The sequence below is a fragment of the Myodes glareolus genome, chromosome 24, assembly GCF_982192425.1.
Source record: "Myodes glareolus chromosome 24, mMyoGla1.1, whole genome shotgun sequence".
Classification (NCBI taxonomy): Eukaryota; Metazoa; Chordata; class Mammalia; order Rodentia; family Cricetidae; genus Myodes; species Myodes glareolus.
The window spans coordinates 648,122-660,641 of NC_142049.1; positions in this window are offsets into that span (position 1 = coordinate 648,122).

Consider the following 12,520-nt stretch of genomic DNA (forward strand, 5'->3'; position numbering starts at 1 on the left):
ATCAGGACAACCTCTGGAACGACTGAGTGAGGAGCTTGAAAACACCTCTTCTAAAACAAAATAAACAAATAAACAAATAAGCCCAAAGGTTAAAACTGGTAAAAAACAAAGAAATACCCAAAGGCTTATAACAAATTAAGAACCATTTATTCATGAGAAACTACTGAACTTGGAATGTAAGAACTGTAGGATTCTGTGTGGTTTTAAGGGCTCCAACATTACTCCCCACCCTGCACCCCAGCTTCCCTCAACCTCCCTAACCTCAGGTACCAGGGCCACTATTCTCCCTGAAGTGGCAACTTTTGAAATCTTGACGCTTTGCTCTGAGGAGGGACTCACTCAACTTATAGCCGAGCTTGAGACACATGTACTGAGAGACACCGGTGTTAGTGTCAGGGCACTAAGAAGACCACAACTTAACATGCCTGAGGCTGAATCCTAGTTGGAGCTAGCACCCATGTAAACTTCAGTTGCATGGCCACAGCCTGTGATCCCGGCACTTGGAAAAGGAGACAAGGTCCTGTGAGTGAACCGGCTAGCCACATTGCTTGTATGTATGTGTGTATGAGCTTGGGATTCGACTGAGAAATTCTATATCAGCAAAAAAGGTGAAAAGTGATAGAGGAAGACTCTTCATGTCATGCCCAGGCCTCCACACTAATACACACATGCATTCACATACCCTATACAGACATTCATCTACATACCTACAAGCATATATACATACAGGCATCTCATGCCCATTCAAGTAAGGAAGGAAAAAAGAAAGATAAAAATTCAAAAATAAAACAGAAACCAAAAAATCCTAAGAGACATTATTGGTCCCACACGGCAGACTTCACATATTTAGTTGAGTTATCAACAAACAGCAGCTAGAGCAGAAATCCATTCCATAGGGACTAGAATGAAGTTTCTAAAGTGCCCAGCTTTTAATAATAGAGATGAGCCCAGAAATGGTAACATGTGTGGGGGGAGGTGATACTGTAGCAAGCATGCAGTCAAAACACCAATGCATATAGAATAAAGATAAGTGTAGAATATGCGGTGTGCACAAGTCAGCTGTGGATGATTTTTCTGTTGCATGTTTGAGCAGGTAAAAGGCATCTGTCAACTTTATAAGTCCATTTGGGCTGCATAGCCAAACTGTCATAAGGACTCTGTAGCCAATAAGATTTATGATTTCTCATCTGGTTTCAGAGCAGATCCCATGTAAATGGGCCAGCACATGCATCACCTGCCTTGTAGTTTTCATTTTGTTTAATTTTTTTATGTCTGTAACAAAGATTTGCAGGAGGTCTCCCACAATCAAATCTGTTCTTCGTTAATTTTGAAGAAACCCATAAATATTTGTTTCCTGTGAAAAAAAAAGACAAAATCTTTCTCCCAATGCAAGATATTTTCTGACTTCCATTCTGAAGTGAAGACATTCTTAAAATATATAGGTTGGTTTTATTCAGCAATTTCCATAATCCAATGTCTTGCAGCAGCTATTTTTTGTAAGTTAGCATTTAAAAATTTTAAACTCATCAAAGCATCATACATGATCCAGACACCCTGTGTGTTTCCTGTCTTTTCATGGCTTATTTTTATATATTATTTTGCCTTTTCTTTAAAGATTTTATTATTTTTAAACTATTTATTTTCAATAACTATCTATATCTATTTTTTTTCTTAGCACCTAAGCACATTTTTAAGCACACTGTAACCTGTTCAGAGGTTTTCTTAGTAGGAACCTGATTTTCTTCGCATCTGCAGTCTCCTCTGACCATGTGAGCCAAATCTTAAACAGCTAGGCACATTGTGTTCACAACCATCTGTAACTCTAGCTACAGAGGATTTGATGCCCTCTTCTGGCTTCTGGCTTCCCTGGTACCTACCCTCCCCCACCACATACACATAAATAAAATATAAAAGAAGTCTTTACAATTTTTAATGAAATGTATTAGGAATTTAAATTAATAGTGGATCCTAGCACCTAAAAGAGCTAAAAGTCATAAAAGTCTTGGAAGAAAATAGATCAATCTTCATGACCTTAAGATAGGCAAAGCCTTCTTAGACACATTGAAAGAAAGTGAATTAAAGAAAAGATAAATTGAAGTTTTAAGAGACATTCTCAAGAAAAAAGAAAGAGAGAGAGAGAGAAGGAAAGAAAAGAAAAGAAAAAGTATCTTGGAAAGTATACGTAAATCACTCTTAGATAAGAGAATTGTATTCAGAATATATAAAGAATTTGATAACACAAAGGCAAATAATCCAGCTGAAAAACTGTCAGGGACTATACACACAGTTCTCCCAAAGAACATGCAAATTGCCAGTGGGCACCTGAAAAACATGTTCAATGTTATTAGTAAGTAGGGAAGTGTAAACCAAGATTGCGTGTGCTACTCTATCCTACCAGGATATAAAAAGGACAGAAACCAATTTTTAGTGGGAATGTACAGCATTAGAACCCTATAGCTGCTTTGAAAATTAGCAGCTCTTTACAATTTTGAACACATATAGTCCAGAAATTCCGCACCTGAGTATATATAGTCCCCACTCCCCCAAATTACGCATTCACACAAAAACACACATAGCTGAAAATGGAAATATCACAAATGTTCATCAAATAATAAGTGAATAAATAAAATGTGGTATATTGATAGAATATTACCTAGTCCTGTCAAGCAATGAAACTATACATTGGTTGCAAGCCTGGTTCTCACTACACCAAATGAAGAAAATCAGGAACAAACACAGACCAATGCTGTGCTGCAGATGGATGCAAAGTGGACCAGAAAGGTAGAACGCAGGGCTGTCTGCTGAGTGAATAAGTGAATTGTTAGATAAAATGCTCAGAAACTGGTGCTGAAGAAAGTGCTGGGTTTTCCAAGCTGGGGTGTAGGAGGTAGTAGGAGCATGAATGAGTTCTGAAGCGTTTAGGAAAGAGGGTAGGGTCAAAAGGCATTGCAGGGGCCAGTAAGAGGGGATGGAAGGCAATGAGGGTTGCAAGAAGGGTTAGGAGGCATTGCAGGAGGGAATGAGGGGAGTTGGAAGGCAGTGGGTGAGTGAGGAGGGCCAGAAGGCGTTGTAGGGGTGAATGAGAGGAATAGGAAGATATGGCAGGGGTGAGTGAGACGCATATGGATGTTTGCTTGTCTGTGGTTTAGCCCCGTTCACTAAGCACGGTGGCTCAGGTACTGGAAATGTGCAGCTGTTATTGTGGGGGAAGGAAGGTGTTTGTAGACCTTGGGTCTCAGAGGGAAGCATGGGTTTGCTATTCCCTCGCTTGGCGATAATGATTTCAGGTGAAGGGATGGCGAAGTTGACCAAGGCAAGAGCAGCAATGCAGAGCCAGGGCACGCAGATGATGTTTCTGCCCTTTCTGGTTTTCTTTTGTTTGGTTTTCGAGTGTCTCTTGCTTTCTGTTGCTATGCTAAAACACTTAGTGAACCAGCTCAAGGGCTGTATTTGGCTCAGCTTGCTGATCGCAGGGCATCACTGAAGCAAGAAAAAAACACTCAGACCAAAAGCAGCTTGTGGAGAAAAGGGCTCGCCTGGTTTACAGGCTAGTCTGCCATCGAGGGCAGTGAGACCCTGTGTAAACGTTGCTTGCTGGCTTGCTGGTTTGGCTTGCCTTCCTAGGGAACCCAGGACCACCTACCCAGTAGTGGCACCGCCCACAGTGGGCTGGGCCCTCCCACATCAATCAATACTCAAGAAAACGCCCCCCTCACAGCCTTGCCCAAACAGGCGGACCTGAGGGAGGCAATTTCCCAATCGCGATTCTCTCTGCCCAGGTGACTCTAGCTTAAGGTGACGAAAACTAACCAGCTCAAAAGATAACCTTGAACTCCCAACGCTCCCGCCTCTACCCCCACAGGCGCTAGGATTTCACATCACGTGCCACCACACCAGATTCCTCCAGTCCTTGTCTTAGGCATTCAGGTCACGGTAGAGGTGTGTGCAGGGGACAAATTCAGAGAATATAACATTCTCTGTATGCTGCTGTTCAGCCTTGGACAGCCGATCTTAATGTCTGTGCCACGGTTTCCTCATCTGCCGTCAGAGATGACATCATCAGCCCCATACCTCCCAAAGTCGATGTGCTGGGACCAGTAAAGGCCTTATCCTGTGTGAGGGATTCAATACTGGGTGGGAGATACAGGAGGCTGTGAAACAGAGTGTTCTGTAAGCATAGGTGTCACTGTTTCTTTAAAATAAAGAAGAAAGAAAGAAAGAAAGAAAGAAAGAAAGAAAGAAAGAAAGAGAGAAAGAAAGAGAACTGAGCATCAGCAACAAGTACTGCCAGATGGATGGTGTAGCTTTTCCAATTCTGAGAAGCAAATAACGGAGAGGGGTCAACGAGCTCATCCAGGAGGTCTGTCTTCACCTATTGAAGTCAAGGCCCAAGGAAACGACTGCAGGAGCTGGCCCAGGGCAGCTGGCCTTGTTCTGGGCAGGCAGGGCCTGGGAAGTGTTGCAAGGAACAGCTTGTTCGTCCCGGCCGCCCAGAACCAAAATAACCACACAGAAATTGTATTAATTAAATCACTGCTTGGCCCATTAGCTCAAACTTCTTATTGGCTAACTCTTACATCTTAATATAACCCATTTCTATTAATCTGTGTATCACCACAAGGTCATGGCCTACCAGCAAAGTTTCAGCATGTCTATCTCCGGCGACAGATCTATGGCATCTCCTTCACTCCACCTTCCTCCTCCCATCAGGGAAGGACAAGGCCAACAGAAGTCCAAATGGCTGGAGACATAGACCGCAGGTCATACCTAGTCCCAGATGGCCCATGAAGGGTAATGCCTGTTCCCCAGAGTGTGTTCATGACTATCAACTCAGTGTTAGGCAGAGAGCTACCTGGCTTTACCCCAAAATAGGCCAGACGAGGTTTCTAAATGGCTTCTCAGGTGACTAGTCTCATTAGTGCTGAGGGTCTCATTGGGCCTGTTGGGACTGTGGGCCACAGTCCAGGCCCACAGACATATCTCCCCAAATCCCTGCTGGCTGTGAGCCCCTGAAATCTGTGTGTAACCTGGGCACAGTTCTTGAAACACAACTAAGAGATGGCCACACTCCCAAATCTTCCCAGCAGGGCAGAGAGGACCTTAGAAAACATCTGGTCCAGGCCTTTCATTTCCAGGTCGAGGACCAAGAGGCTCCAAAAGTTCCTAATGGTCAGAACCAAGGAGCTCCTCTGGGGTCTCATGAAGGGGCTGGGAGCAGACGCCAGGCCTCTGCCCTCTCTCCTCTGTACTGGTGATTTCTCGCCTCTCCTTGGGGCTGCTCCCTCTTACTACAGTTTTACTTACAGAGTTTCCTGGCCAGGCCAGCCAGCTCCCCAACTCTGCTTGCTCTCACTGACCAGCTTCAGGGGTGGGGGCAGGGAGCGGGGAAAGCTGTGAAACCAGTCCAGCTCACTGTGAACCCGCACAAGAGCATAAAACGTGTCTTTCTGGGGCAGGGGAGATAGCTCAGTGTGTAACTACATTGTCGGGCAAGCCTGATGACTCGAGACGCCTAGAGCCGTCTCACACATCCACAATGTGAGGAGAGACAGAGAAGAGAGACTCCGCCTGACTCTCAAGGGCCAGCTAGTCTGGAGTACTCCACACACAGAGAGGCCGTGCCTCGGGACAAAGTGGGAAGAGAGTCCTGACTCCCACAAAAGTTGTTCTCTGACTCTCACGGGTGTGCTGTGGTGTGCATGCCCCCTACAAATACTAATCTATTAATTATTACTTAATGAAGGGCCAGCAAGAATGCTCAGCAGGTAAGGGTGTCTGCTGGCAAGCCTGGCTAACTTAAGTTCAATTCTGTGGATGGAAGGGGTCTCTGACTTCTCCCGTGCACTCACTTGCACATGTGTGTGCACCCCCTATAAATAAGTATAAAAATATTAAATAAAATATGCGCCTCTGGAGCCTACTCTGGAGCTACTCTTGTCTGCTTGCTGTACTGTCCACGGCACATTTCCTACCCAGAACAACCTTGTGAGGCCTTTCTGGGGCCCCCACACAGAAACTAATCATTTCAGCCTCATCTTCGGGTAAAGAGGGACGTCAGGAGGGGCTTTCACCACCAGTGAGCCCAGCACTGTGACACAGGGAAGCATGGAGGATATCAGGGGTCTAGATGGCCCTCGTTCCCACAGCCCAGAGACTTTCTTGAGTTCAAATTGCTGGGATTTTTGTTTGTTTGTTTGTTTGTTTGTTTGTTTGTTTTTTAATTAAAAAAATCCCCCCAAAAGATAAGGAGACATTTCCTGGGACTGCCACGCCCCAAGCCTCTCCTGAGCCTTGAGTCCTGCACAGCTTGTAGTTTCAGCCACCAGAGTCAGCACTGTTCCTGTTCCACCATTTTTACCTCTCAGCTCAGCGGACACTCTGCCGAGGAAATGAGACTTAAGGGGTTGGAGGGATGCTTCAGCGGGTGTGTGAGCTCTCGCCGTGAAAACATGTGTACTGGACTTCAGACCCAGCATCAACATGAAAAACGGGGCTTGGCCCCGTCAGTGTCTGTCTGTAAGCCCAGCACTGTGGGCATGGAGACGGGAGGACCACCGGAGTTTACTGGTAGCAGCCTAGTTCAGGTGACTGGACTGGTCCTTTCTCAAAGGAAGAAGGCAGAGGGTGATGGAGCAGGATATGGAACGTTCTCCTCTGACACTAGCTCGAGTCAGTGCTCACACGTGTGCACACACCAGTGCTCATACATGTGCACACACTGGTGCTCACACATGTGCACACACCAGTGCTCACATGTGTGCACACACCATACTCATATACACACCTTTTTCCCCTCTGAGACAGAGTCTCCTATGTACCACCTGGATGGCCTGCAACTTGCTATGTACACCAGGCTGGTCTTAAACTCACAGAAATCTTCGTCACCTGAGGGCTGGGATTAATGGCTCACACTACCACTCAACACACACATTTTTTTTAGGGTAATTAAGAAAAATGGAGCCATTGTGATGGCCCTGTGGTGGTTTGAATGAGGAATGTCCCCCACGAGTCAGGTGCTCGAACCCTTGGTCTCCTGTTGGTGGTGCTGACTGGGAAGATTATGGGAACTTGAAGCAGGAAGGGCTTCGCTGGGCTTCAAGAGGGTTTATTGCCTCACTCCACTTCCCGATCTCTCTTTCTGCTTCCTTTATGTGGATGAAAATGTTCAACAAACTTCCTGCTCCTGCCCCCATACTATGCCTTCCCCCATCGTGACGAACTCGACCCCTCCGGAACCATAAGCCATAATAAACCTTTTTTTTCCCCCTTAAATTGCTTTTCTCACAGCAACAGAAAAGTGACTATTCAGGCCCCGACCCAACGTGACGGGTGACCTCATGAGTAGGTTAGGACATGGAGGTGACCAGGGAGATGGTGACCGTGTGTAAGTGGAGGGAAGAAGCCTCAGGAGAGACCATCCCTGCTCACCCCCGGATGTGGGATATTTGGGTTTTAGAAAAAGTGAAGAAAAACATTTCTGTGTGTAAGTCTCCAGTCTGCAGTGGTATGTTCTAGAAAGTCTATCAAGGCATTGTTCCTGTGAGCTGCTATGTAAGAACCAGCTGAGGACGCCACTGACAGATATTGGGCATAGCAGGCAGGGGCTGAGATGCCCAAAGTTTAGAGGTAGCTACAGATCACCCCTGACGGGGGTGGGGGGCAGTTCACCTCATATGGGCCCCAGGGTGTGACCATCCAACAAAGACAAGCAGGTACCTGAAGGCACTTGGTTACTAAAACTCCACATTCAACTCCGGCAGCCATGCCAAGGGGTCCCTGTCGCCCACAATGAACAAAAAGCCTCAAGATTCCTGTCTCCCATAGGGACAGCCCCAAGGCCTATGCTGTCCAGACAGACAGGTGTTTGCAAACACCTGGTCTGAGGCCCCACAGTGTGACAGATGGCGTTGAAGTAGCAGTCTAACTCCCTGCTGGTACCAGCTGCTTTCTTCTCCCTCCTGGCACCTCATGTCACCCAGTCTGCTTTCCCACCCTCTCCTCTGGTGCTAAGTCCAAGAACATGACCCCATAATGATGAAAGCCAGTTCCTGAGGTCACGCCGGCCTCTACTCAGTAGCTGTCATTTGGCATGGCCCCATCTCCCTCCGACAGGAGACCAAGGCAGCTGCCAGGCCTTCTGCACATGTCTGGGGGAACACGATGAGACACCAGAAGGGCTCACTTCTGTTACAGACTGTCTCCTGGCCCAGCCCTCGTCTGGAGGACACACCGGCTCACACCGAACATTGGTGCCCACATCATGCTTCCGCCAATCATCCCACACTCACCAATCAACGCCACCCTTCTGTACTTCTGCTCTTATTCATTCCTGGGAAGTCACTTCTGGTGTTTTCTTGGCTTGGCTTGCTCTGTCTTATTCTCCTTTCCTTGTCTGCCTTGTCTACCTAACTCCTACTCATCCATCAATGCCCAGCTCTGGTGTCATCATGCCCAACAAGCCTTCCCTGACTGCATTCCCAGTAAATGGGCCCAATCTCTCTCACTACTCTCTATGTGAAGTACTGCTTACATGTCTTTCTGGTTCCCCAACCAGAATGGGAGCTTCTCAAGAGCAGGGATGAGTTGGGACTAGGACTGACTCATCTGTGACCTCCCCCCCAATACAGAACTCAACACAGAATGAGTTAGCAAGTGTTCACTGAGAGTTGGAGTCTCCCAGCACATATGCATGCACTACGTGAGGCTCATACAAAGTCATGTAATTGATACTTCATAGGAAAACCGAGGTCCAAGAGAAGGTTCCAGATCTGCTCAAAATCCATGTCAAAATCAGGACAGAAACTGGAATCCATTCTTCTGCTGCTTGACTTTTTTACAAGGGCCGCAGTTACAGAGCATCCAACCAGAGGAAGCCTCTGAATGCAGCCATACTGTGTCCTCCCTCCCGCTCCTTTTCTGGTTTTTCGAGACAGAGTTTCTCTGTGTGAAAGTCCTAGCTGATCTGGAACTCAGTTTGTAGACCAGGCTGGCTTCAGACTCACAGAGATCTGCCTGCCTCTGCCTCCTAAGTGCTGGGATTAAAGGTGTGAACCACCACACCCAGCTGGAATTAGTTTCTAATTGCTACTAGAACAAATCACCACAAATTTAAGTGGCTTAAAAACAACACATCTGAGCTGAGGAGGTGGCTCCGTAGTACAGAGGGACTAGCTGCTAACTGACTTGAGTTCAGTCTCCAGATCTCAGATGACGGGAGGATGCACTCCAGAGAAGAGGGGGCTGGAGGGTTAGTTGGGGATGAGGCAGGTGGGCAGGGTCCATCCAGCCGAGGAGTCTAAGGCAGGCTGAGAATGCAGCTGCTCAACCTGCTCTGGCTGGTTTCCAGTGAAAACTCAAATTACGGTCACACCAGAGTTTATTTACTCTGAGAAGTCTGGTTATGTTTTTTCCATACCTGTTCAACGTAGAACATTTAGAAGATCTCAAAGATGAAAATAAATACACATAGTGTGTATGTGTGTGTGTTTGTGTGTGTGTGTGAAGTGTGTAGGCCAGAGGCTGGCCTCAGCTAACTTTGGGTGTCATTTCTCAGGGACCGTCCACCTAGCTGGGATGACAAGTGTGCACCCTCATGCCCGGCTTTTTATGTGGGTGTTGGAGACTGAACTCAGGTTCTCATGCCCTTTGCCCAGCCCCTTTACAGGTGCTTTGTAAAATAAAATACTTCAACATGCACCAACGTAAGAGAATTATATGATGAACGCCTGTTTATTCCTCAGCTAAAACCAAAGATGTTGCATATGAACAGATGGGGTTGGTGGGAGAGTCATTCACAGTCAGTAGAAGCTGTACATACAATTTTGAGTCCTGGTCTTTCCCCGGCCTTATAGGGGGCCACATAATACTCTCTCTTATTCTGGCAGCAGTGGGCTGCTGTCACCAGTCAACCATGCTCTCAGGAGGGAAAATCACTCATGCCCTACTGGAGACTCCACAGCATTGCCAGCCGTGTTTAGATATTGTATCTTCTGTTTCCTGCCCATTGTGTGTTTAAAATGCCCATCTCTAACTGTACAGAAATCGTCAACACTTTACTATAAAGTAGGCTTTGTATTAGATGACTCTGTGAGGCAGAACGCTCGTACACATAAAATAAAATATGTATTTAAAAGATAAAGAAAGAAAAGAATTTGTCCTTCACACATGAGTTTTTCAGTGGCCTACTATGTTCTCAGTGGTTCCTGCCCTAGGTGTGCATCTGTGACCTGGCTTGGCACGGTCCCTCTGCCCACCCCTTCCTACCCACCTGACCTCTGCACTCTCTGCCCACTGTATTTCCTGACTGTTTTCTTTCCTCTCATCCCAGCCTCTCTACCTGCCAGTGCTCTCCCACCTCTCCCCTGATGACTGAAATGCCTCTGTTTCTACTCTCTGTAAACTCACAGTCTCAAGAACGGACATCCGCTGAGACCCTGGTTAGCCCTCACCACTCCCTTCTTTCAGCAGAACAAAGCCAGGGCCGAGGCATCCCTCCTGCCTACTGTCCCAGAGTTCTGGGCATCATTAGCATCCAGAGAACATCTGCCAGGGTCAGACCTCACCCAACATCTAGGGTGGAGGGGGCGGGGAGGGGATGCTCTATGCTCCATACGTGTTGTGGTGGAGTGTGTCACTGCGACCTCCTAGCTGGAACACGGAGAAAATGTAGCTGGCACGTATCCTGGGTGGGGGTTGGCATGACTCCTGATTGCCTCGTCTGTGGGAAGTGTTGGGGCTGGCGAAGCCCTATAGGCCATTTGAAGCTTAGAGATGTACAACTTGTAGCCGTCAGTCAAGAGACGGGCTCCACCACCCAGACTCGAGGAGGAGCTGGAATGTCTTCTTGTGTTCATAAGTCTCTTTTTCTTGGTTTCTGAGGCACCTGGTTATCCTCCCTACCTTGCTATGCTGCCTTCTCCAGGATTAGGAAGGACAGGAACAGAGGTGTTTGGGTGGGAAGGGTTGCTCCGCTTCTGTACCATGAAGTAAGATGTAGAACTCCATTCAGGCTGATGGCTTTAAATTCTTCTTGCTATCTTTGTCTTAGTTAGGGTTACTATTGCTGCATGAAACACCGTGACCATAAGCAACCTGGGGAGGAAAAGATGTATTCAGTTTACATACCCTGGATCACACAGAACATTGGGGGAAGCCATGACAGGAACTGAAGGAGAGACCACATTCAGCTCCTTTTCTTACAGGGCTCAGGTCCAACACAATGGGTGTTGCCCATTGTGGGTTGGGTCCTTCTACATCAATTAACCATCAAGAAAAGTGCCCTAGAGGGCTGGTGAGATGGCTCAGCAGTTAAGAGCATTGACTGCTCTTCCAGAGGTTCTGAGTTCAATTCCCAGTGACCATAGCGTAGAGTCCAACCATCTATAATGATTTCAGATGCCCTCTCTTGAAATAAAGGTACACACGTAGAACACTCATATCCATAAAATAAATAAATAAAAATCTTTTAAAAGGTAGCATAGCTCAATAAAAATAACTAATAATAAAAAAGAAAGAATACACCCCACAGACAGGCCTGCAGGTCAATCTGATGGAGCCAGTTCCTAAACTGAGGGTCCTTCTTCCCAGGTTTGTCAAGTTGACAGCAAAGATCACACCTCAAGTTGACATCACACCTGGGCAGGTCACTAAATCTCTCTGAGCCCAGTATCTTCCCTTCCTTTGTAGATTTGGATAACCATGGCATTTAAATATGCAAATCAAGTAAGACAATGAGGAGGACCAAAGAGCCCAACACATGCATTTAACCCCAACAAATGGCAGCCATGTGATCCCCACAGACATCTTGGGTTCTCCCAAGGGTTCCCCAACTGAGACCCTGAGTGGTACCACATTTCTTAGACCTTACTGAACCTCAATCCATGCTTAACTTCACAGAAGGTCAAAGGTGGGGGTGGGGGTCACAATCTAACCCATCCAGGAAAGAGTTCACATTCTGGGGGGACACCTTGCACGTGTGCAGAGCTGAGCTGCAGTTAGAGGTGCCAGGGTCAGGAGCACGAGACTGGACATTGAGGCCGCTGTGGCTACACCAGATATTCTTCTGAGGCTGCTGCTCAGTGTTTGGCTCTGCTCAGCGCCTAGCATGGGATAATCCAGGGCTGGCTTTTGAGAGAGGCAGCAGAAACAGCTGCACCCCTTGGTGTCTGCAGCAGCATCAACTTCAGCAAGGATCAGGCTTGAACCCAGACTGTTCTCCTTCTCTACCACTGAATATGCTGTTGGGTCAGCCCCCCTGGGGCCTTCTTGAGGCTCGTTCTGCTCCCCTGTGGTGGGAGGACTAAGGACAGCCCCCCAATAAGACAGATGGGATTGTCCTGTGAAGAAGTTAATGTTATCAGGCTATTTACTCAAAATTGAAACATTCTCTTAAGACTCCTGAAGTACAGGAACTTACAAGATACAGACCCAGCTCAAAACTCATTAGAGTCACAAGGCCTTTCCTTAAGGTTATACAAGCAGTGACCAATCACTATTGGGGAGAAGAGCTGTCTGCGGCTCC